Here is a 5,071-nt window from a genome sequence, read left to right on the forward strand (position 1 = left end):
CCATTCAGCACGCTCTTGGTTGAAGGATTCTTTTAGCTTTTCCATTACGGCCAGGGCCTGGGTCAGCTCCTCTTTGGCTTTTGCAGCCTCGGCTTGTTGTGACTTCACATTTTCTTGCAAGTCAGAATTTCGGGCGTCTTTGCTTTTCAGTTCAGCCTGCAACATTGAAGGTATATTCAACAAACAACATATATATGTACTAAGTATAAAGCATATAACAAGTTATACACTTCATACTTGGGGGCTAATGCCTATTTGCTCTAAAGTGCTACATTTTATACAAGTCTCCAGAAGAATGCAAGCATTATCCTTGACACTTGGGGGCTAATGTGCATCGATTCTAAAGCGGATGTACAGATTAAAACCCGGATTAACCTTCTAAGTTAAACCGGCCTTTGGGGGCTATGCTGCAGAACGTTATCTAATTATTTCAAGATGAGTTTTATCTCTTATTAGAGACCTTCCATTGCAAGGATCAATGATGAGAAGTGTAAAGTGTCACAAAGACCCGGTTTATGATTAATAATCATATAAACGGCCCTTGGGGGCTGCTTGGGATAGTAATTCAGTTGTAAATCAATCAACAAAGGGAGAGAAATTTACCTCATATCGTTCTTTCATCAAGTTCACCAAGCCGGCTTCATAATTCCGGTTTGAGTGCAGACGATTCAAGAATCCAGAATGAAGCTCATCAGCGTTAAGATGAGCATAGCTTGATAAGTCACTAGTCCATTTACCTTTATCCCGGGTAGCTTGCTCTTCTTTGGCACTATGCTAAGCCAAAATGACGGGATGGCTAGGAGAGTTGTGGCCCATTCCAGTAATAATAACATCATCAACTTGGCCTTCAGGATTTTTGGTTGATGATACTGGAATTTCAGTGTCTTTCGCTGGACTAGCCTGGTTTGGTTCTGCCAGTTCAGTATCGGGCGCGGCAAGCTCAACATCTGTTGGTTCATCGGTATGTTGGCCTTCAAGGGGTGGATCATCAAAAGTAGCTTCATGATGAGGGCCTTCCGGTTCACCTCTTGGTTCTTCTTCTTCGGCGACAGGGTCTTCTGGCGGATTGGTGACCCGAGCTTTCTTGCTGGGTCTGGCTTTGGCCATGCAAACAGAATAAAAGAGGATTAACATCCTATTCAAAGGATTGATGGCGCATTGAAAGGAAAGGTTTTTAAAACTCACCCGGCCACAATTTTCAACGGGGGGAGTTGAGTTGCTGTCGATTCACCAGAAGATGAAGGAGGTGTCACCTGATAATTTGAATCGGATGGATTAAGAGGCTGTCTGAAATAACCTGCCTTGGGGTAAGAATGGTCAGAAGTAGGAGAGACCTCAGACCGGCGCTTCCAAACCGGAGTATCAGGTAAACCGGCTGAAGTGACCTGTTGGCCACTATGCCGGGTTGTCCGGCGAGCTTCATGCTGCCGAGTCTTCAAAATAAATGTTGGATTCAAGTGAGCAAGAGGATGAGAAAAGCTTACTTTCTGGACTGCTTGGCGAGTTTTTGTGTTGGCATAGAGTCTGAACCGGAGGAAATGGTAATTACCTCTACGTCATCAGCTTGACTAGCTTCTGCGTCCTCCTGAGGAAGATCATTGTTAATGAGATGCATGAAAAAGAGAGCCAAGTGAGTCAAGTTCTACCTCAACTTCTGGATCATCAGTATCATCATCAAGCTCCATATTAATCCGGTCAGCCGTTTTCCGTTTTGACGTCCGTTTTACGGCTTTGGTCTTTGGGCGGGATGGCTTGACCGCTTTGTCTCCAGTCGGCTTGGCCGCTTTCTCTATGGTTTTCCGTTTATAGAAGGGGTCATCACCCTACATATAAAGAAGAAGGGTTACAGGTTGCATGAGTTAAAGATATTAGAGATGAAGAGGAAGTATAATGCTTACAGCAGGCGGTTTGTTCTTGGCATAGAAGGGACTCAGACCGGTTTGACTGCAGATCAGTTCTGATTCATTTAGCATCTTTTTTACACCTTCAGTGACTTCTTCCTCAGATAATTGGATGTTGCAATGGCGTTGAGGGTCGTCAACCTCGCCGGTATATTCACACATTAAACCGGGACGCCGGCTTAGCGGCAAGATACTCCAGGATATCCAACAGCGTACAAAGTCCACGCCTGTTAAACCGTTCGCCATAAAGGCCCGGAGTTTGGCGAGTTGAGGAGCGTATTTCGCCCTTTCTGAAGAGCTCAGGCATTGTGGCATTGGGTGAGTATTGGATAGTCTATGATCACGAAAGCCAGGGAGGGGATTTTCATCTTCAGGCGAAGTGTCTCTACAATAAAACCAAGTTTGGTTACATTCCTTTGGGTGGCTATGATGTTTGGCATGAGGAAATTCAACTTCTTTCCGCTTTTGAATCGAGACACCACCAAGTTCTGTGTTCGGGCCATTTACAAACTCTGTGCGCCGGTTTATGTGAAAGAAATCCTGGAACAGTTCTGTAGTTGGTTCTTCTTGTAAATATACTTCACAGAAGACCTGGAAGTTGCATAGATTGGAAACCGAGTTGGGACCAATATCTTGCGGATGAAGTTGGAAGCTGGCAAGTACCTCTCGATAAAACTTTGACCCTGACGGTTTGAAGCCACGACCTATATGATCAACAAAGACCACCACCTCGCCCTGCCTGGGGGTTGGAGGATTTTATGTTCCTGGAACTCGCCATTTGATTTCAGTTTTCTTAGGCAGGGAACCGATGGTAACCATCTCATTCAACTGAGTCACAGTAACCCGGGAACGAGCCCAGTTGCAGGCAGTGAATTGTTTGGCCATTGCGAAACAAACAAGCTGAAAATGAAAGGCCGGTTTATAAATTACGCATGATTATATGCAAGAGACAAGGGAGCAAGAAACATACTGATATGTGAAATGGTGTAAACCGGAGACTAATACAATAAGGGAAAAAGGTAATACTAGCACGGGATTACTCAGACACTATCAAACCGGAGCATAATTATGAAGGTAAAATGCTCCTTCGGTTTATCAGAGGGCTAATGGCATAGACTGCTTATACAAGGTTAAACCGCCTATGTTGGTGTAAGGAGAAACAGATCTCATAGGGACATAGAAACAGATTTCACAGTGACATGAAATTTTCGGATCTAAGATAAGACAGAAAAGTAAAAATAATTGGATATAGAAGGGGTGCAGAACCGAAGCAACTTATGAAGGACTAGATCAGTTCTTTGCGCATAAGGGTTTGTGGTGACAATGGAAGGTTAGCTACGGCAAGGAGTACGTCAGATCTAAAGTATTCACCTAAAGGCCATGAAAGAGCAACACTGAAAGCTCTGATGAACCTCAAGAACAGAGAAGAACAAGGAAACCCTAATGGATCTAAGAAAGAAAGGGGAAAGACTTACTGCGACGGCGGAAGCAGCGGAAGGGCGCTGTGGAACTCTGGTGCGAACAGGTTGATGCAGCGGCCAACGGCGAAGCAGAGGCGGAGTTCGAAGATGACAGCGGTGCTCGGGTGCGAGGTCGTCGAGAGGAAGAAGAAGAGATGAATGGGTAGCGGAAAGAAAAGAAAAGGGGTCCGCTGTCCCTATTTATAAGGCGAAGAGATGAAACGGCAAGAGCAGGAATCGAGGAGCCCAAAAATGGATAAGTTAATAAGGGTGTCGCCTCGATCTCTGAAGACATATTAAATGAAGGTAATCTTCGACATCAATGGATGGATGAGGTCAGGACGGTTTATCATAATCTTGAAGTATGACGTCACGGCGGTTTACAAGATCAAGGTGAAGATATGAGGAAAGAATTTTTTCTAACTATAGAGATTGACATGAACGAGTTCAAACCAATCTGGGGCCTAATGTTGAGGATACTACTACTGAAGGTAAACCAGCCTTATGTAGCCGGGTTGACTCCTTGAAGATTAGAAGCCCATAAAGATGCAAGGATGATGGCGCTTCATGGAGGCCCAAGGCCCGAAGGCGGGTTAAAGCCTGTAAATGTAAACTGGCTTAGTCATGTAACTTGTATTGTAAGATAGGAAGGATAGAGACCAGACTGGACACGTTTATGATCCGGCTTCAGGACTCTGTAAACCGGCAGGCGTCAACCTATGTATATAAAGGGACGACCCGACAACGGTTTAGAAACAACAACTCGAGAGCCAGACAAAGCAGATTCGCTCCCTGGCCCTCGAAACCCTAGCAATACCAATCACAACTAGACGTAGGCTTTTACCTTCCTCAAAGGGGCCTGAGGGAGTCCTGGATTAGGGGATGTTCGGATAGCCAAATTATACCTTCAGCCGGACTCCTGGACTATGAAGATACAAGATTGAAGACTTCGTCCCGTGTCCAGAAGGGATTTTCCTTGGCGTGGAAGGCAAGCTTGGCGATACGGATGTTCAGATCTCCTACCATTGTGACCGACTCTATGTAACCCTAACCCTATCCGTGTCTATATAAACCGGAGGGTTTTAGTCCGTAGGACAACATACACATCAACAATCATACCATAGGCTAGCTTCTAGGGTTTAGCCTCTCTGATCTCATGGTAGATCGACTCTTGTACTACCCATATCATCAATATTAATCAAGCAGGACGTAGGGTTTTACCTCCATCGATAGGGCCCGAACCTGGGTAAAACTTCGTGTCCCCTGCCTCCTGTTACCATCCGGCCTAGACACACAGTTCGGGACCCCCTACCCGAGATCCGCCGGTTTTGACACCGACATTGGTGCTTTCATTGAGAGTTCCTCTGTGCCGTCGCCATCAGGCCCGATGGATCCTACGCTCATCAATGGCGATGCAGTTTAGGGTGAGACCTTCCTCCCCGGACAGATCTTCGTCTTTGGCGGCTTCGCACTGCGGGCCGATTCATTTGGCCATCTAGAGCAGATCAAAAGCTACGCCCCTGGTTGTTAGGTCAGATTAAGAAGTTTAGACTACACGGCCGACATCCGCGGGGACTTGATCTTCGACGGATTAGAACCACTGCCGAGCGCGCCGCACTGTCACGACGAGCATGATCTAGCTCTGCCGCCGAACAGAGCCCTGGAGGCCGCACCCGCATTGGCTCCGACCCCTAGTTCGAAGCCGACCGC

Source organism: Triticum aestivum, chromosome 1A, assembly GCF_018294505.1.
Source record: "Triticum aestivum cultivar Chinese Spring chromosome 1A, IWGSC CS RefSeq v2.1, whole genome shotgun sequence".
Taxonomy (NCBI): domain Eukaryota; kingdom Viridiplantae; phylum Streptophyta; class Magnoliopsida; order Poales; family Poaceae; genus Triticum; species Triticum aestivum.